This window comes from Haliotis rubra, unplaced genomic scaffold (assembly GCF_003918875.1).
Source record: "Haliotis rubra isolate DU_JTF1 unplaced genomic scaffold, ASM391887v1 Scf189, whole genome shotgun sequence".
NCBI classification, from domain to species: Eukaryota; Metazoa; Mollusca; class Gastropoda; order Lepetellida; family Haliotidae; genus Haliotis; species Haliotis rubra.
In genome coordinates, this window is record NW_025765880.1 from 910,274 (window position 1) to 932,813 (window position 22,540).

Below are 22,540 nucleotides of genomic sequence, written 5' to 3' on the forward strand. Positions count from 1 at the left end.
TGCGGGAAGTATCTCTTAACAAAGAACGTGTTTTACATTTCTGATCTCTCCATCTCGGGCAGAAGCTGGATACCTAACATCGAACTTACCCAATCTCAGTCATTTGGAATCCCGTAATACCAAAATTATCACTGCGTACAGTGAAACGCAATTCCGGTATATCAGTATTTCGGCAACGAATTTCCATTACAAGAACACCCTACTAAAGAGTCAGGAGTCGTTATTAACCACAGGTTAACCTGAGATTCTTGAGAAAATGATACTTCGAATGTGAACTGTAGATGTATAGGCCTGCTCCACCGAGACGACACGGCGTACATACGCTGTTCGTGACCTCACAAGAATGGTTTGTTTTTTCCCAAAGACCTTTCCGCAATTAGTCGTGCAGAGTTGCGTCCCTTGTGTACGCCAAAACCCCATGGACCTGGGTTCGAATCCGGGTTTACTCCGAATATGTGTGTAGACTTGAGAGCGCGATATACCCATGCTGGTGGGTTTCAACAGACACCTGAGACCAGCATCAATACGGGCTTTCCCTATATATCAGTTATCCTCATATAACAGGAATATTGTTCAAAGTGGCGTTGAACCCAACTCACTCACTCACTCACTCATCCACCCCTCAGTCACTCTAAATTAAGTTACCTGTTTTGGTACATACGCCTGCATATTTAACATACCCACCTACGTCACAAACAACAATATGCCACATTGTATTGTACGGTACTTTACCGGAAAAGTCAAACCACGGTTTTTAGCGTCATGTTACACTCAAACTGAACCTAAATAAGAAACGAAAGCAACGTTCCTTCTGATAGGACTAGGTTCCTGTCTAACTAGACCATCGCGAACGCGCATTTGCCACATTGTGCCAGTTACGCTGTCTTACTATAAATATAACTGGGGAAAATCCCGAACTTTCATTTTAAACTTGTCAGGGAGCTACAAACTTCAGGTAAAAGGTTTTGAGTGAGTAAGTTTATTTGGTGTTGTCAGTCCAGCTAGGTTTATATCATGTGTCAGTAACTGTGCTTGTGAGTTGTCTGCGAGTAGGAGCCCGTAGGGTTGCGCTGGTACAGGTGGAGACGCATGTCCGGCTAATGAACAACACAGTCAGTGTCACCTGACTCGGGTGTTGTCGAGGGTGTCAGTGTAAATGTCACGTGATGTTGATGAGTGAACACCTGCATGGTTGAACGGTAAATGCTATATGTAGTCCTTACGAGTAATCGATAAATATAGCCTCACATCGTTACTAAATATAGGTACAGTTTAACAGTAACATTCAGAGAAAAGCGTATCTAAAGAAGGTAAACTTTTTACATTTTCCTTTAAATTTGATAGAATATCTGACTCTTATTTAAGACCGTGATAGTCTGTGGTTCGAACCAGGGCTGCGTGAGACCAACAGACGCGCTCCCGTCCTCCGGCACGATTACGGACATGCTCGTGTCTACATAAGCACGATATTATCACTATATTATCACACCTTATTCTCATCTCTTATCTTGACACTGATCATCGTCTATCGTATGTTAAGCAAAAGACATACATACATGGGGTGGGGTAGCCTAGTGGTTAAAACGTCACGCCGAAGACCCAGGTTCGATTCCCCACATGGGCACACACACACACACACACACACACACACACACACACACACACACACACACACACACACACACACACACACACACACACACACACACACACACACACACACACACACACACACACACACACACACAAACACACAACCAAAAAAAAACCACCTATATATCGGGGGGTAACTACAATCAACCGTCAAGAGAAACCTGTAATTTGTTTTGTAAATTGACACCATTGCTAAAACGGAGATGCAACGGACCCATCACAGTATGTAATTACAGTTATCATGGAAACAAGAAATGTCAATAATAGTTGATCACATATAATTAAATCATTAGTTGATTGTCTATAAAAGTACATTTACTACTGATACAGATATGTTCAACATCTCAAGATGTCAGAATATTTGTTCAACTTTAACCATATAAGTTAACCATATAATTCCATTGTTGGTATGTCTCTTTTATACACTGTATAATCATACCCTGTCTGAAGCTGTAATTGATGTAACCACGGAGTTCAATGTTTGAAGATACATTTGAGCAGTAGGTTACAAAGTCCAGTACATTCAGCTCTCTGTCCAATTTAACTTTTGCCTAAAAATGTTAGTTTTTCTCGTTACATTCAACTCCTTTCATTTCAGTCTACATACATACATACATGCATGCATCCATCCATCCATCCAAACATGCATCCATCCAAACATGCATCCATCCATCCATACAAACACACACACATACATACATACATACATACATACATACATACATACATACATACATACATACATACATACATACATACATACATACATACATACATACATACATACATACATACAATTTCATTCATTCCATTCATACATTTCTGGTCATTCACAATATAAATATGTTTGTTACAGTGTTCTTATCACATCCATGACAATACCATCTTACTTTCAGGAACGAACACATCAAACAGTAGGAATACGCGACTCTACTCCATAAATGGCGGAACCATATCGGAGTAGTGTGCCAGATTCGGTCGTCAACGATCTCTTAAAACGATTATGCGGCCTTGAAACTGAGGATGACTATAGTGGATCGAGTGTTGATGACATTCCACAGGTGAAGGACATTATCAAAGAGGAGATGGTAAAGAGTATCCATAATGTTGAGGAGAGGTTCAAAATGTATGCTCAAAAATGTGCCAAATTACTACAACTTGGTCAGTGCAACCCGAAGAAAGTGCAAAGGGATATTTCTTGCACGGAAAATTACATCATGCAAGTATTTCGTGAAAGGGAACAGTTTATAATAGATACGTATTGCACGTGTACAGGTTGATCATGCAGTCAGAAGGGCGAGGGTGGGGGGTTTGCACACTTCATTTTCACCTGTTTTCAAGAGAGTTTCAATGGTCATTTAATTAACTTTCAGGACAAAAGTGGGGTGCGCACCCCTGCACACACCCCACACCCCACATCTCCCCTGGATCCGCCTGTGAGTGGAACCAGTTAAATTGTCGGTGGTGCTCTGTCAAGAGTATTGTACATCTGTACCGTGGGGAGCGTGAAAATCCGACGGGTATTTTGTGTATAAAGTAATGGTTTATCAGATCTTAGGAACATTTATGCTCCATTACAGTCAGTCCGAACAGACCCATGAAGATCCAGGTTAAAATTGGTCTTAAACAACCCATGCTTGTCGTAAAGAGGTGGGTAGTCAGGGGCAGTTGACACATGTCATCGTATCCCAGTTGCGTTGATCGATGCTCCTGTTTTTGATCACTGGATTGTCTCGATTATTTACAAACCACCGTCATGTAGTTGGAATATTGCTAAATGCTGCGTTAAACAACAACAAAGCCCCTTTTTGGTAAACACACATTGCAAACCTTTCAGAAATCACTAAATGTGTTGCATGTTTTCTAGATTCCTTAATATGTGTTTATTGCTTGATCGAACATCCTGTCCCCTTTGGTAAACCCGAGGGCCATGTGAAACCCAAATACTTTATGACAATGAAAATGGTCACATATTTTTCAAATCGTAACCGTCCTTTCAAAATGCGTGGAAACCACCCCAACAGAATACAATTTTGCCTTTTAAGCCCGATGGATTCTGTTTCTTCAGTCAGTCGAGACTGGTTATTGTCTGGCGTTGACATTATAGGATCCATTTTCAGAAAAAGAAGACAAGAGACTCAACATCCACAGAGACGCTCTGAAAAAATGTAACAGCGACCTAATCAGCGACCTTGACCTTGTGAACTCTTCTGTCCTTGACCGACTTTTGGAGGATGACGTCATGTCTGTTTCTGACAAGGACAGCATCATCATGAAGGGAACCAAGAAGTCACAGAATGAAGAATTTTACAGGTGAAGATCATTAATGATTGCTAAATGTCTTGTTCCTTATGATGTGTAGATCAGGTTGTGCAACATATATGTGTTTGTGCAGGTGAAGATCATTAATGAATGCTAAATGTCTTGTTCCTTATGATGTGTAGATCAGGTTGTGCAACATATATGTGTTTGTGCACGATATGGAAAAATACATAAGGTTTGTGACCATTCCTTACGCTGTGTTGCCATGGTTTTCCCACAATGCAATAGAGCAGGGTAGCAGCTTGTAGATTGCAGGATGTAGCAAGGAAATAATGTTGAAACGTAAATGGGTGTGGGATGGGGGTTGGGGATGGGGTGGGGGTGCAGGGTGAGTCTATGGATGTCAACTTCTGTATTTTGATTAACGCGATCTTCGGGGTATGTATATGAACGCAGTAAGTATATACTCCGAAACGTGAGTGTGCGCCAACATGAGGAAGTTGATATCCGCAAAGCTCCCACCTATAACTTCTAAATGTCATTCAGAGGTTCATACTTGACAATGGAATCTAATAAGTACCACAAAAGTAATATCATTCGGGACATCTAAATATTTTACAGGTAGGTAGGGCATGTTTTCCCGTCCATGCGATCAACTGTTGGCCTCACTATGTTTCAGCGATCCATTCATGGAATTAGCCCCTCTAATTTGTCTGTTAACGTCCAATGGAATCTGTTGTCGCGGGTAATCGACACTCACGTGTTGGCGTGTGATATGGTTAGCGTGTGATATCCAGTTACGCAGAGTATCTTTCAACAAGTTTTTCTTTTCAGATATATCTACGGAAAGTAACGCTTTGAAGCATTCCAAAATTCCTCTTACCCAGTCTGAAGAAAGATCATGACCACCTTGCTGAACTCATCTCTGCAGAGCTAGATGCTCCAGACGAATCCACGGAAGACGCTCGATTTGTGGTACATGTAAGGCATCGAAAATCGTCCCAGGTAAACACACTTACACACAATAGGTATAAGGCAATTAATTATCAGATTTGAGTCGTGGACTGATGGTAGCTTATGTAAACGGCAAGGTTACGTATTTGTCATTTGAAGACAGTGTGTAGTTCTCTCTGCATAATGAGTGAGTGAGTGAGTGAGTTGGGTTTTACGCCAGTTTGAGCAATATTTTAGCATTATCACGGGGGACACCAGAAATGTGTTCTTCACACATTGTACCCATGTGGAGAATCGAACCCGGGCCTTCGCCGTGACGAGTGAACGCTGTAACCACTGGACTGTCCCACCGCCTCTCTGTGCATGATGATAAATACATAGCAACATATACATGTCTGAGTTTAAGGTGTGAAATGGTCTAGAGGATAATCACCAGTCAGTCCGTCACGACTGCTTTGAATGATATTGAGTGATACATCATGGCGAGCTGTGGAAGTTCTTACAGGGCAATATGACGGGAACATAAGAACCACTGGGCCACCCGTTCTTGTTCTGTTGGTGCGGATCTGTCCTAATTAGGGATATTGAGAGACTGATCCACAATGCGCAATGGTAGACAATCAATCAAGCTGCAGCGGAGTCCTTATCTCCACAGTTAAATCGAAATAGAGTTTTACAAAACATCAGAAGCACCGTCGAGCCCAGCTGAACCCAGCTTTAAGACAATCGTCTCCTGAAACGTGGACTGAACAGTCAAACTCCTCAGTTCAGAACATATATTTAGGAGATAAACGTCTTGTGTTGGGAAATTAGATGATTGTTAGGCAGAATTGATAGTCTCTAAGAAGAGACATCAGCAACATGCCGATGCAGACTGAATGGGAGGTCAAGTCACGTCTGTATGGCGAGATGTCGATTTTACGACTTGTCAGATCTGCTCCAGCGTATGGGGATTCCTGTCAAGTCTGGTGCCGACCAATCAACTTTGTTGATGACAGTAGAGTCGTACATCACTGACTGCAGAACAGACGAAGCCAAGGGGGAGAAGAAACTCAACTGTTGTTAGCTGCACTGGTTGAGAATCAAAAGATATCTCATCTGAGTCGAAGTTGGCTCCAGCAGCACAACCACCAGTGGTCAGAGTAACTGACCGCAAAGGACTTCAAGATTCATGGATCCATCATGAAGAAAGGGATAGGATGTATCAGCTTGATCAGGCAGATTGAATCTGCGGAAGAAAGAGAGTATAGGACAGCTGAAATCATTGATGGCGTGATCAGAGCGATTCCAGCTTCAGAACCTCTCAAGGGATATATTGAAGGGAAGACTGACCTCAGCTTACCTGTACTTTCGTAAACTCCTTCCATTACATACTACTATGGAGAGAAGACAGCTACAGAGCTATATCAAGATCTGAGTTGTGGAGCTCAGGGTCAGCATGAAGAGACTTTAGATTTTGTTTGGAGAATGCTTGCAATTGACTTGAGTCAGAAGATAAATTTCTCCTGCAGAGAAGAAGGATCAGAGATAGTGTATGACCAGAAGCTGGTCAGGAGTATGACACTCAGAACAATACTCACCGGGTTGAGAGATCCGATAATAGCTCAGGAGTTGAGAGCAACCCTGACATCGAACCCTGATGACGATGAGATAATTTGTCAAGTGGGCGCCACTGTGTCTGCAGAAAAGGAAAGAAAGAGGAAGAATACTCAAGTTGCAAGCATGAAGTCGGTCGAGACAGAAATATCTACTGGTGAACTTTTGAAGACACTTCTGGCTGAAGTTGCCTCTTTAAAACAACAGCAACAACAACAGCGCGCAGCACCAAGAGTACCTCGGACACGTTTGTGTCTGCAGTGTCAGCAGAGTGGACAGTCACGTTGTGACCTCTGTTTTAGATGTGGCTCATCAGAGCACTTCTCGGCTGGTTGCAAGCAGAGGCGGAGACGAGGGCCGACATCAGAAACGGAGTGAGTCAGCAATGTAGGGCAATCACTGACTATTGACAATCTGCCCAATGTATGTGTGCAGTGTGGACAGGGTGCGGATAATGAACATCTCTTTCAGTGTTCGAAGTGTCATAGTGCATTATGTTGTTCCTACAGTTGTCAAGCAGTGCACTGGGACTTACACAAACCAATATGTGCTGCTATAGAGACACTAGAACAAAACGATTTTGGGTTAGGGAAGAACACTGATCTCACCCAACGGCAAAAAGACAAATTAGTGCGTCTAGTTGGTAAACAATGTAAAATGATGTGAGTGTTTGATGGATTGAAGACAGAGGCATTGTGGGATACACGTGCTCAGGTCTCTATTTTACCAATGCAGTGGTTAAAAGAAAACAAACCAGAATTAGAAATTAGACTAGTTAGTGAGTTGTTAGATAATGATGAGTTGGTAGCCAATGGTGAGAACATACCATTTGAAGGATGGGTACAGGTATAATTTGAATTGCTTAAGGGATCTGCAGACAGACAGCTGTGTGTTCCATTTCTAGTCACTAGAATGTCTAGTATTGTTATTCCCATTATAGGATTTAATGTGATTGAGCAGTATCTCTTCAATCAGGTTGAGTCTAGTATGGTACATGTCATTCAGTCAGGACTACTAGCAGTTAATAGAAATAAGCTGGAAGCTGTTGTGAAGCTATTGCAGGAAGACCGGCCAGAGACCTTCTGTGAAGTTTGCAGTGGAAGACAGGTGATGTCTGTTAAAGCAGGTAGGTCAAGTTCTACAGGTCAAGTGTATGGTAGCAACCAATGTCAGTGAACCCACGACTGTCTCATTCGAACCAAACATGGAGGAACCATGGCCCAATCGGATTCAAGTGCAATGATCACTTCTTCGGCTGAAGAGGGGAGTCAAGAACAACATTCCAGTGACATTAGTGAACTCCACAAACCATGACATCAAGGTACACAGTAGGACCTGCCTAATGGTTCACTCCAGCAAGGATCATCTGTGATCCCCTTCCCAGACGATGCTGTACCAGCCGACAGAGTTACTTCACAAGACACACAGATATTGGACGATACATCACAGCCTGTACAGAAAGACACCTCAGAGTATTGGCAGCCTCCAGTGGATTTAGATAGTCCAGACCTATCTGATGAACAACAGGGAGTGATCCAGCAGATGTTGTTTAAAGAGTCTGGTGTCTTCAGTAAAAATGATGATGATATTGGTACGATCCCCGGATTAGAAATGGACATTCAACTAACTGATAATGTGCCTGTACAGAAGTCTTACGTATCAATTCCAAGACCATTATATAAGGAAGTGAAAGATTATTGGGTTGGGTTAAACACTCCAAATCAAATTATTCAAGTCCTCTGGTATGTGTAAGGAAGAAGGACTCCACTCTGAGACTGTGCATAGATTACCCGCACTGAACAGCAAAACAGTGAGTGACAGGCACTTGCTTCCATGCATACAAGACGCTCTTGACAGCCTTGGAGGAAACAGATGGTTCACACTACTCGATCAAGGCAAGGCATATCACCAGGGATTTGTAAAGGAGAGTTGTAGGCCTACACTGCTTTCATCAGTCCTTTGGGATTATATGAATGGACTCGCATTCCTTTTGGCCTGACGGGAGCTCCCAGCGCATTCCAGCGATTCATGAATATCTGTTTGCATGGGCTGAGGGACACCATCTGCCTTCCATATCTACATGACGTGATTGTCTTCAGCAAGGATTTTTCACAACATTTGGAAGATGTGAGAAGTTGTTGCAACGGTTAAAGGGATCTGGCGTAAAGTTGAAACCACGGAAGTGCAACCTTTTCAAGAAAGAAGTGCGTTATCTTGGACATGTAGTATCGGAAAATGGCATTAAGATGGACCCGAGGGACAAGGAAGCAGTAGCGAACTTGAAGTCAGTTCAACCAAGCACTGTAGGAGACGTAAGGAACTTTTAGGTTTCATCGGATACTACCGTCGATACATTCCAGATTACTCTCGAAGAGCCCAGTGTCCATTTGAACTGCTATGTATGCCCAAACCAGCCACAGTAATGGAGGATAAAGCACACAGACCAAAAGCAAGATGGAAAAAGAAAAATGGACAGTTAACATCAAGCCACAAAATCACATGGACTGAGAAACACACTGCAACATTGAATAGTCTTATAGAAGACCTGATGACAAGGTGATGTCTTACCCGGATTGGAAGAAAGAGTTTATCTTACATGTCGATGCCTCTCAGCAAGGACTCGGTGCCATCCTCTATCAGAATAAAGGAAATGGAATGCTTGGGGTGGTTGCGCATGGATCAAGATCACTGTCGCCAGACGAAAAGAATTATCATGCACACTCAAGAAAACTTGAATTTCTTGCTCTCCAGTGGGCAATAACAGAAAGATTTAGGGACTATCTCTATTATGCACCGAACTTCACAGTGTACAGCGACAACAACCCGCTAACCTACATCCTGACATCAGCCAAGTTAGATGGCACAAGGCACAGATGGGTAGCAGAGCTGGCCGACTATAACTTCACGATCAAGTATAAGCCTGGAAAGAAGAATTTAGATGCTGACAGACTTAGCACAATGCCTTTGGACTTTGACAATTTTATGTCAGAATGCACTTGCGAGATCGACCAAGAAGCAATTCAGATGTCAATTGAAAATTCTCGAGTTTTGTTTCCATTTCAAACGATTTGTCTTCCATTACAGATGTATTGTTTCGGTTTTAGAGGATATTGTCGCAGTTTTTGGTGATTTTTGTTCTGTTTTGGTGTATATGAGTTCAGTTTTGATGATTTGTTGACCGTTTGTATGGTAGGCCTGTTTCTAAGGCTAATGGAGAACGGGATATTGTTTGGATTTCATCACTAATAGATGACCACTCATGCCTCTCAGAAGTAGGCTTGACACAGAGCAACTCCTCACACTTCTGTCGCTTCACCGCTGAAGATATCAGGAGAGCTCAAGAGGATGATGATCATGTTGGGTCGGTGCTTCGTAGCCTGCACAGGAAGGGAAAAGGTAGTGTGAAGATCAATGACAAGAACAAAACAGAAACGACTGATCTTCTGAGAGAAAAGTAGAAACTGTTTCTCAACAAATCGTTCTTCCCAAAAAGTTCAGACGACTTGTGATGGAGGAGTTTCACAACGAGATGGGACACTTGGGTTCAGACAGAGTCGTCGCCTTGGTCCGGGAAAAGTTTTACTGGCCTCACATGCAACTGGATGTGGAAAGATATGTCACCAAGGAGTGTACATGTTTGAAAGACCAGAAGCCGACTATCCCGACGAAAGCACCGCTGAAGCCAATATCAACATCTGCACCATTCCAGTTAGTCTCTATTGACTTCCTTCATCTAGAAAGAAGCACAGGTGGTTATGAGTACATCTTAGTGGTTTGTGATCACTTCACAAGGTTTGCTCAGGCATATGCAACACGAAACAAATTGGCAAAGACTGCTGCAGAGAAGATTTTTAATGACTTTGTGCTCAAGTGTGGATTTCCAACTAAGCTCCATCATGATCAAGGTCGCGAATTCGAAAACCAGTTGTTTCATCATCTTCAGAAATATTGTCGCATGGCCAGATCGAGGACTACCCCTATCACCCTGAGGGTAATGGACAAGTCGAGCTTTGACAGGACCCTGCTCAGCATGCTTCGTACCTTACCGAGCAAAATGAAAAGTAACTGGAAGGATCACTTGAACAAGGTAGTTCACTCCTACAACTGCACAAGAAACGACGTGACAGGTTACTCACCATTCTATCTTCTGTATGGTCGATCACCACGACTACCAGCTGACTTGATGTTTGGTATAGATGACAACCGGTCCAAGGGAAATCACTCTGCGTATGTTCAGAAGTGGAAACAGTGCATGCAGCAAGCATATGACCAGCGAACAAGATCGCCTGCAGAAGAATTCAGCTAAAGGAAAAGAACAGTATGACAAGAAGGTGAGAAGTACCCCTTCTACCTGGAGATAGAGTGCTCGTCAGAAATATGGCCGGAGAGGAGGAGGGCCTGGGAAGCTGAGATCCTACTGGGAACAGAAGATTTACATAGTCAACAAACAACTGATGGAGGACAGCCCGGTATGTGAAGTGAAGCCTGAGGATGGAATCGGTAGGACTAGAGTGTTGCACAGAAATATGTTGCTCCCCTGTGATGGACTGCCAGTTGAAAAAACGGAGGTTAAATGGGAAGAGAAAAAAATAAAGGCTCCGGTGAAGTAAAAGCTTGTAGACTATCAACAGTCAGAAAATGAAAGTGATTCTTCTGTTAGCAGTGATCTTGAGGACTTTGAAGTGATTATCCTCGGTCACCCGCAAGAGACTGAAAGAAGACAGAATCAAGTGTCAAGTCAGTCCATGGATCGCGGTAATGGTAACTGCACTGATGAGGATGGAGAAGCTAGTAAAGCGTCTAGCGAAGAATCACCATCAAGGTGAAGATTCCTTAAGTGGTACAGAGTCTGCTGATCCGCCGCAAGAAACGGTTGAAAGTGATGACGACTCAATGCAGGATGCTCAGATGACGAGACCAACATCAGGGACCCCCGACCGCAGCGTCGACGAAGAAGGTACCCAACCAGACTGACATATGACACCCTTGGGAACCCGACGAGGTGTGAACTACGACCAACAATGAATGTGTTGAGTAACTCCCAGCCGGTGTTATCAGCCCCACTACAGCGCCTCTATCAGATTGTAGTATCACCAGTGATATCGAACCCATGGACCTATCAGGTAGTGTGGAGACCTGTGCAAATGGTCAACTGCCACTAAACAAACATATCAGAGACTGAATGATCATATGAAGCAAGCACTGCAGAATATTATTGAATTACAAGTTTTTATGTCTGTAGACATGCCGGTTTACCAGAATTATCCCACTGTGTTAACTATATGTTCCATGTAGACTTGCAGTATTATGTTGACTGGCCATCTCATAGTATTGTGGTTCTCAAGCGGTTTCAATATTCTGGTTGTATTTTGGAATTTAGAGTGGGAATGTTGGTATTGTGGATTACTGAACTTGTATATGGCTATGAACCGAAGGTATTTTAATCTGTCACAAATTGAATGTTGATTAGTGGTTAATATTTACTTGTAATTGTATTGATAGTTGCATACATGTTTCGAAATGTCGGGTCGACATTTTTTTTATGGGGGCGAGAGTGTAAGAATGTAGAATATTAGCTATCTTCGGTAATATGCCAATGGTCAAAGGGGATAACTCTGCCGAAGAGCAGAGGGACATCCGTTGTCAACGGACCAATCAGATTGCAGCGGCATGCTCGTGTCTGGAGCCTGCCATAAAAAAATTGGATTGACATAAATCTGCTCTGTTGTTTTAGGCTGGTTGCTGAGGGTCTTACACAACATATATGATATTCTGTCCAAAGAAAACTAACTACTGTTTATTCAATGTAATACCTAAGAGCTTGGTTTATAAAATCCCAACTCCACACGACCGAAACCAGCCTATTGTTTTGCGTGCCGTGTTACTCTAATCCCCTGGCCACACTATAATGGAATCTTCTGACCTACTTATATTTCTTCGAAGTGCAGTCTGTAGTTGTTGACAGTTACGCAACAGTTTGAAATGGCGGACAGCCAGTGTTTACATTTTGAGTGACAGTGGAAAATCTTGACTGACTGTCGAATGTGAACCCTGCAGAATCGAAGAATAGATCATTTTCTGATCGCCTACGACCTGTAACTATTCAAAGATTTGTATGACCAGCGAGTGTTGATCATGATTTCACTTACATAGGCTGTAGGTGCCTCCACCCCGGCATGCGACGAAAAGAGTGACAGTGCTGCTTTGTGTACATGCGACTAACTTGGGATTCCTTGGAACATTGTTTTCATCGTTTGGGACTGGATTGTGGCCAAACTTTTTTCAAAGTGTACGAACATAGATCACCAGCAGTGACAGCCTTGTGGGGAAGCTGACAGAGAGCAGAATTCTGGTGGTTCAATTTTTGACATGTATTTCTTGAACGATGCAACGGGACATGATGGAGTGTGAGTGGCACAAATTTTGTGTTTCGCCTGACCCTTATCTTGCGAATTTCCCATTCTTATGATTCTAAACGGAAACAAATATACCATTTACCAGGTAGGTAAATGTTTAGTAAGGATTTGCTGCACATTTTGTATAGATAGGGATGAAAGTTACAAGGCTTTCTGATTTACATGTTAGATATTGTTTGTTTATGTTTGGGGCTGTCTATTGTAATTGAGTTTGAATATTTTTATTATAGAAGGTTATATGATATTGAGGTTCCCTAATAATTGTGGAGGATACATATATATATGTAATAATTGTATTTTTCGAGTTTTAATAAATGTTTTATCAGCATTTCCATCACGTCTGTTGTGTTGATATTAACCATGTTGGTGGTCAAACTGATGCTGCAGTGTTGTATACGTGCGCAGTGAAGCGATCATGAAATCAGACGAATTTTCAATCCAAAATTGATAGCGTCTAATTTTATTGATTGACCAATCAAACTCGAGCATTTCACGTAGCCATAGTAGAATATCAACTGATACCAATTTTTGTCGTGTCAGGGGGGAAGAACCAAACACTTCCAATATATTGTTCCTATATTCTTTCCCACGCTTGAAATTCTGAAGAAATGACACTGGGATTGCGATATGCATGCGCGAAGGCTGTGGAATTAAAGCAGTAGTTTTGTGCTTTTTATGCAACAACAAAATCACTTCTGAATCTTTCTCATGTGTACATAAGAATACTTTGTTTGACCATTTGACATATGTTAAGAAGTTTATTATCCTTTACACTGTTTTCATTCCATCATATTTGTTTTATCTGTTGAAGGTGAAGAGACTGGCGACATCTCTGTTCAAGGCAGGGGTTATAGACAATGCTCTCCATGCCGCCTGACAAGTAATTCTATTACCAACAGCCAGAAATGGAAGGAACTTCTTGAACATGCCGACGTATCCCATGTCCATATCATCGATGCAATGGAGAAGGAATACCCCGATCTGTACCAGGACTTCAGGCGGAGGAACATAACTAATCTGAAGTGTTTCTGTGGCGTCCCCGACACCTTGAGCGTTGTGTCCGACTTTGTGCCTACTTACCGGGGTGACGTCATTGCTAATACAACGACGGGTGGTGGAGATGTTGCTGCATTAGATGACCTTCAGTCATTCCTGTCTATGCCCATCCAAGACACTGAATCTGGTAATATTTTATATTTCCACCGGCCTTTGAATAATCAAAGACACATTTCATGTAGCTTGGAAATGTATGTATATGTAGTACAACTTCTTATACCGTTGTGTTGCTTGACAACGGTATACGAATCTATACCGAAAAGTCGCATCATAAGAAATAAAGTTGTTATCATAAGAAATAAAGAAGTTGAGAAATTATTGAGAATTTTAGGAATATGTTTAATTGGATTTCTAGTATAAACAACCTTGACCAGCTATCAAGTGCTTGGTTTCATTCAAGAGAGACAACTCGGTTAATCCTGTTTCATTAGTTTGTGAAGATTTATCCCCCTTTGTTTACTTGCTAGCAGACAACAATTTCAGTGATCCTCAGTATGGATGATTTAGAGAAGAGGAAGTTGATTTTAGAGTAAGGACATCAGATCAGCTAAAGTGATTTCAAGTAGAACAGGCATTCCTTTGTCCACTGTTTATCGTGTTTTGAAAAATATTCCAAATGGATATGGCATTGAGCACCAGGGAGGCGCAGGTAGGCGCAGAAAATTGACTGTTGGTGACAGGAGGCGGCATGGTATTCTTGTTTCTAAAAACAAATGAAGGAGTTTACAAAACTTAAGGCTGGATATGATTGATAGAGGAACTGTGCCTGTCTCTAAGGAGATAATTAGAACTGAGCTGCATGCAATGGGTTGGCAGAAAAGTCGAGGAATTCCATCACCCAACATGACACCTGAAAAAAAAGGAGCGAAGGTTGAACTGGTGCCTACAGCATAGAAATTTTAATTTATGTGATTTTCTCAGACGAAAGTTCTGTGTGGCTGTTTCCTAATACACTGAAATTCTTGACCAAACAAACTGAAAAACCTTTGTATCAGCGCCCAAAGTACAATCCGAAATTTAACGTGTGGGGTGGCATATCTGTGTTAGGGGTAACGCCCCTCTGTGTATTTGAAGGGAATATGAACATTGAGCGGTACACAAATATTCTCAAGGGACATTTACTTCCATCTGCTCACGTGTTCTATGGAAATTTTTGGATTTTCCAGCAGGACAACAACCCAAAACATTGTTCAAAGCATTCACAGGCCTGGTTTCGGACCGAAAAAAATATGACATTATAAGATTGGCCAAGCTATAGACCTGACCTAAATCAAATAGAAAATGTTTGGGGACTTCTGAAGGAAAGTGTCAATAAGAAAAATCTGACAAATATTGCTGAAATAAAAGAAGAGGTGGTCCGATATTGGGACAGCATGGACCCCGACTTTATAACTTCTTTGATCAGTAGTATGCCCTGCCACATTGAAGCCTACATTGCTGCCCATGGTGACTTGACAAAATACTAACTGTTCTTTGAATCTGGACTTAGGTTCTGCTAATATTCACATTTAATACATGAGTAATGAGTGAAATCTTTTAAAAAAATTACAAACTTAAATTCTCAATAATTTCTGGTTGTACTGTATACTTTTCTATTATCCATCAACTTCTAAAAATGCCAATCTAACAGTTCTATGTAGCGGTTGCTAACTATGAAACTGCTACATGTTGAACACTAAGCGACATTGGGCCAAGGTGAAACATAACACATTTCATCATTTTGTCAATGGTCATATAAATGCCCGATCATTTGCGTTTTCAGCGTATCCAATGAATGCCCGTCCACGTGGTATCTGCGTCATCATCAACAACCGCTACTTCCAGGAAAGCAGTGATGCTACACGTCGCAGCAACAAAGGACAGCATCGTCTTGGGAAGAGGGAAGGGACCGACGCTGACGCCAAGAGATTAGAATACATCTTCAGCAAATTGGAGTTTACCATACGGCTGTGCACCAACCTTACTGACACACAAATGGTGGAGGAACTGCAATGCGTAGCCTCCACAACTGACCATAATCCCTTCAACGCTTTTGTCTGTTGTATTCTGTCTCATGGCGTGAGGGACAGAGTGTACGGGACAAACTGTAGAGAAGTCAAAATTTCTGATCTCACAGCCCCTTTCAGGGCATCAGCGTGTCCTTCCTTAGCAGGCAAACCTAAAATGTTCTTCATCCTAGCAGCCCAAGGCAACATCCGAATGCAAGGCTTGAACGTTGAGGACAGGTTAGACTTGCCAGTGCCATCTGAAGGAACAGCAATCGATGCATCTGTGGTAAGAGGCGACCCACCGCATGACAGATCTGACAAACCGAAATGCCCTTCTGAGAGATCCCACAAAGAGCTTGACATCATCCCTGACGAATCTGATTTCCTTCTTGGGTATGCAACAGCACCAGGATACGTGTCCTACAGGAGCAAGCGACACGGTTCTTGGTACATCATCAAGCTGGCTGAAGTGCTTGAAAAGCACGGAGACAGGCAGGATCTCCTCAGCTGTTTACTGATGGTGAACGATGAGGTAACTAATAATAATAATAATAAGTGTTCTTGTATAGCGCACAAATCAAACTGCAAGGCAATTTCTCTAGGCGCTAAAAGATAGAGTGATCTGAAGAAAGGATTAAAGTTCATAAGCTTGTTTAAAAAGGAAAGTTTTCAGTTGGGACTGGAAAGATTCCACGGACGCGGCTTGTCGGATGTGAAGAGGCAGTGAGTTCCAGAAAAGGGGAGCTGTGTAAGAGAACTGTCTATGTCCATATGACTTTAATCTGACCTTGGGGACATTCAACTGACAATTAGAACTTGATCTTAAAAGCCGTGGTGGGACATATTCACTGAGGAGATCTTTCAGATAGATTGGAGCTTTGTCATGGAGGCACTTGAAAGCGAGAGTGAGGATTTTATATTCTATTCTCTGTTTCGTGGGCAGCCAATGTAAGCGTATCAGCAATGGTGTAATGTGACTGCGCTTGTTGACTCGGCAAATCAATCGCGCCGCAGAGTTCTGAATCCTCTGGAGCTTGGACAATAGATCTTGGCGGATATTTACAAGAAGACTGCAGCAATAATCCAAACGTGAGAGAACAAGTGAACGAACTAGGTGGTGAGCTGCATCAAATGTCAGAATATCACGAATGGAAGCAATATTTCTGAGATGAAAATAGCATGACTTACAAACAGAGTTTACGTGTGTTTCCATGGATAAATTTGAGTCTAGAAAAACACCAAGGTCTTTCACGGAATCACTGAAAGGAACTTTCTCATTACCCACTACCAACGAAGACACATCCACCTTAGCAGTGCTACTGGGTGATCCACACAGCAAAACCTCGGTCTTACTGTCATTTAATCTCAGCTTCCTTTGTATCATCCATGCTTTGGAGTCAAGGATACAGTCTTCGATTATAGACATATCGGCTGGAAGTGAGTCCGGTTTAGTGGAACGCAACAGCTGGGTGTCATCAGCATATGACTCGTACATCACAACATGATGCCGAATGATATTGCCGAGATTCTTCATATAGAGTGAAAAGAGAATGGGCCCAAGAACGGAACCTTGTGGCACTCCGTATGTAAGCTGATGCGTACACGATTTCACGTCTTGAATGACCACAGATTGTGTCCTATTATTGAGGTATGAGACAAACCATCCAAGAGCTGTGCCATGAATACCAAATTCTGTTTTCAGACACTCAGTTAGTTGAACATGGTCAATGGTATCAAAAGCCGCTGATAAATCAAGCAGCGTTAGAACTGTAACATAGCCCGCATCAGCTGCAGCAAGAAGTCTCTCCATCACATGCAGAAGTACGGTCTCTGTGGAATGATCGGAGCGATATGCAGACTGATGCACGTCATAGAGATCATTCAAGGTCAAGTGATCAACAAGGCGTACCTTGATTGCCTTCTCAAGCAATTTTGATATGAAGGATAAATTAGAGACAGGCCTATAGTTCGATACAAATTGTTGACCCCTACCTGCCCAGAACATAATGGGTGACACACCCCCCACCCTTAACATCATCATCATCCCTAGCCATTAATTATGAACGGTTATAAGCTTTAAATCAAATATATTGCCTCAAAATCCCTCTTCGACCAATCCAAAAAGCAAAATCTCTACAATGCTTATACATTCTTCATCTGCTCGCCTTCAGTGTGTATTATATTGCCCTAGCTGTAGGTCTGCTTTCTGAACGACCACACAATGGAGTTCATGTAGATTATAACGCTTGTGGTGTGACTGTCATCAGTGAATGCCCAGCCTAAGCACAAACAATATCTTAAGCGCCATGGACTCATTTTTTTATGACTGTGGCTGACATTTGGAGCAGAGAGAATCACCCTATTAATAGATGGAAGACTACAAACGGGCTTGTACTTCAGAACCAGATCTGTTGTAACAAATAGGCCTTGCCCACGAGCTGTAGATGAGATGTAGAGCTGACACGAGGGCAGACAATCATATAAATAGTCAACATTTCCTAGATGTCTTGCACTATTCCAGCTGCTCAAACATTTTGCAACTGTTGAGATACAACTAAGCATGTATGTCCTAAGAAGATAGGAAAGGGCGCCTCGTGGCTCTTGCTCAGAGGTTGTTTGATAAGGATTACAGTATTCAGGATTTTAGTACAAGTTTCTAAAAGATAATTAGTGAAAGATAGTTCTGAATTTGTGGCCTCAGTGATCAGCATACAGGCCTACACTGAAATCTATATTATTCTACAGACGTTTGATTAATCAACACCATATAAAATCTACTGAAACAGGTTCCAAATGGTTTAAAGACAAACTAGGAATGAAAATTCTCAACATTGGTAAACGGTCCTGGTGTTTCTGTAGCACCCGCCACTCACACACATTTCACTAACATTTAGACTGTCAGTATATGAGGAGGTGTATATCCCCATGTGATATCACAGTACGGGATGGTATATTAGCTATTATTTCATCAAAGTGCCGTAACATTTGGTGGTGAAAAGCAAAATATGTCTTTCCGTGACATTTGTATTGCATGTACATGCCCTCAAGTACCTCAGCATGTATCCAAAAGCTGATCGCATTTGGACGTCGTAAAATGAAATTTCAATCTTCTTTCGTCTCTTGGCTTGAAACAGAATTTTTATCACTATTGTTTGAAAGTTTACGTTGAATACGATGACTTTTCTCAGACGTCAAATGAAACACATTTTCCTGAGATTTGACGTTGTGTTTGACGTCATTAAGTTCTTTGCAACGTACTTCTTTAAGACTCAAGCACCTTATTTAACCTGATAACATATCTCTCAGTTGAGTTTATTTTTTCAAGTGTTACGGCAAGGTTAAACTAGACTGATAGGGGCACAGTTGCCATCTAATTCCCAGAGGATCCACATACAAGGCAGGTCACCATCATCATCATTATTGCAATGTTCCTCATGTAATGACAGTGCACCCCAAATACCACCTATAACTACAACAGAGAAATGTACAACCAACCGTCAAGAGACACCTTTGATTTGTTTTGTAAATTAACGCCATTGCAAAACGGAGATGCAACGGACCCATCACAATACTTAACAACAGTTATCATGGAAACAAGAAATGTAAACAATAGTTGATCACCTATAAATCATTAGTTGATTGTCTATAAAAGTACATTAACTACTGATACAGATATGTTTAACATCTCAAGATGTGCGTCGGTCGGAATATTCACGGATTTGTTCAACTTTCAACAACTAAAGTTAACCATATAATTCCATTGTTGGTATGTCTCTCCATTGTATAATCATACCCTGTCTTAAGCTGTAATTGATATAATCACGGAGTTTAATGTTTGAAGATACATTTGAGCAGAAGTTTACAAAGTCCAGTACATTCGGCTATCTGTCCATTTTAAATTGCCTAAAAATGTTAGTTTTCCTCGTTACATTCAACTCCTTTCTATTCAACTAGTATATATTTCTTCCTCCACAGTGGAAAATCCAGAACATACATACATACATGTATGACATATGGTCCCTTATCTCATCTTCTGTTATATATTGCTCTCCCAAGTAAGGAGTTACACATTCCCTGAACTGATTCGCTGACAACAGTCATGTTCTCTACAGGTCTACTGCTATGGATGCTCTACATCACAAGCTCAGTTGCTGGTGAGAATTGTAAACTGAAACCATAATGTACAGTCCATAATGTCAAATAATGTCAACGGTTTCTGATAAGAGTACAATTTATTTAAAAATGCATTTTATTATCACATATGAACTTCGTCAGACAGTGTTAGATAACGAAATTGTGGTTTTATGCTTTTTAATACCTAAAACTGCTGGTCAGTGTTGATACCTCTTTAGGTGTAAATAAATGTTGAAATACCTCAAAACACCATACATACATAATACAGCGTGATATGTTGTCATTACTGAAGAAGTTACCTGAGTCAGTTGTCAACCTGTACAGGAACATATTCCACGACAAAAGCTACAGGCAATGAGACTGTATCATGTTACGCTAACACGTACTGAGCAATTGACAAGTAACTATAGTCGCCTTTGCAACAATAAGTACAAAAGTATTAGTCTAGCGGTGGAAAAATAAGGCAATAAGTGGAATGGTGTCCAGTTCTGAAAACTTTCATTTTTTTATCAATCAGGTTCTGCAATGTACCACGGCTGCCAGTTTAAATTTCCCCTGGTCTCTTTTGATGATTACCCCCAGGAAATATCTGAGTATCTACATGTCACACACACAAGAGAAGGCGGGTGCAATGTGACAGACGTCGACGGGGCGGAGTACGCTATCCAGCTGCTTGGGAACGACAGTGTCACACAGTTCCACCTTCCGATACACAAACAAATGGCCATGGGTTCTGTTGTAGTGGAGCATCGTGCAGTGGAGCTAATTTGCACAACGGAAGTCAGTCTCACTGTCATGTTGCGAACGCTGGACGGGGGTGTAGCCGATGCATTTCCGGTCCTTCCATTGGCGTCTCTGTCAACCAAGTATATCATACCATCAGTGCCAAACAACGCTTTGCTCGGAGTGATGTCTGTCCACAACAACACAAATGTCACATCTTAACTCCACCTGTTCATACCCCTTCAGGGGTGACGATTACGGGCAGGGAAGCAAGTTAAATATTGCTCCGCAACAGGGAGAGTTATTCCAGTTCACTTCAAACACAAGTAGTACTCTCAATGTATGTGATCTGGGAGGGACCGTTGTAGAGAGCAGTCATTCAGTTGCAGTGTTTTCAGGCTCTCCTATGTTGTGCTATCCTGGGAATAGATGTGATGGAGCTATGAGTCAAGTTCCCCAATAGAAACACTGGGGACGTCGTTCATTGTGCCCCTGGTTCCTGGAATTGATCAATACAGCATTCGAATTACAGCAGTGTATAATGGTACCAAAATCACCATTGACACATTCACAAGTGTTGAGTCTATCATCTTGAATGAAGCGGAGGTTTACGATAACTCCTTCAATAAAACATTTGCTGTATACATCAGAAGCTCTCATCCAGTACTTGTGTTACAAATAGCCGGCAGTACTGATTACCAGGTGCTTACTTCGATCGTTCGACCAACTGATGCCTATGGCACTGACTATGTAATACCCGACATCCAGGGCGGTTCCAAGACGTTCACAACTATCACACTATCATCACAACCTCAAAGTGTACATCACATATAAACATAAGCTTAAAATGGTCAATTCAGTCAACAGACTCCAACACATTCGCCATAGCCAACTTCTATCCTCGCTCCGGTTCCCTCGCCATTAAAAGTAATTCCTCAGTCTGTCCTTTTGGCGTACTCGTCACTGGTGTAGCAGACAACGAGATGTATGGGTATTTTAGCGCCCCAGCGCCCCAGCGCCAGATGGTGGTGAGTACACTAGTTACAGTGCTATTTACCCTACATGTGTAGCTCATAGTTCCAATCCAAACATCTTTAGCTTTTTCAACATTAATTTTGAGGCGAAACATTTTATATAATTAGGCATTGTTTTCATTGCAGCTTGCGTTTATATGAGTGAATGAGATTAGTTTGGACCAGGGATCAGCAGCATGAACATCGATCTACGCAACTGGGATACGATGACATGTTTCAACCCAGTAAGCTAGCCTGACTACCCGATCCCATTAGGCGCCTCTTACGACAAGCATTGGTTATTGAAGATCAATTCTAACCCGGATCCTCACGGGTCTGCGTTTATATGAACAGCTAAGAAGATGGCAAAAGCAGTCACGTAAAGAGAGGGGTTCACAATCACCCAGCTAGATGCCAAGAGCAACTGAAAACTGTGTAAACATCGGAAACAGTCTGCACCCATATGTTTTACCCATGGGGTAATTAGAATGATTTGAAAGACCAGGTACGGGTATTATCAACATAGAAGCAATCAGCTGCAGTGCAGCGTTTTCTTAATTAATTAACGAGGCTAGATCAGTGTAGAATGCAGATTTAGACGTATCCATATGATATATTTGAATCATATTTTGGAATTCCTTAAATATATGTGTAACTACAGTACCTGTGCATGTTTCAGTATCTCTGGAACACTCAGTTAACCTAACTTGCTCTCAAGACAACTGAATACTCAAGACATCGCCAC

At 41.9% G+C, this 22,540-nt stretch overlaps 1 long non-coding RNA gene and 1 pseudogene across 1 annotated transcript; both read left to right on the forward strand.

Moving 5' to 3' along the window:
• The first annotated feature begins 1,075 nt into the window (after nt 1-1,075).
• On the forward strand, nt 1,076-17,861 carry LOC124274204 (annotated as a pseudogene).
• Nucleotides 17,862-20,609: 2,748 nt separating this feature from the next.
• Nucleotides 20,610-22,539, forward strand: LOC124274187. The gene is made up of 3 exons (XR_006897886.1): nt 20,610-21,810; nt 21,943-22,300; nt 22,475-22,539. It is a non-coding gene; the product is annotated as an uncharacterized LOC124274187 (long non-coding RNA).
• The last annotated feature ends 1 nt before the right edge of the window (nt 22,540 follows it).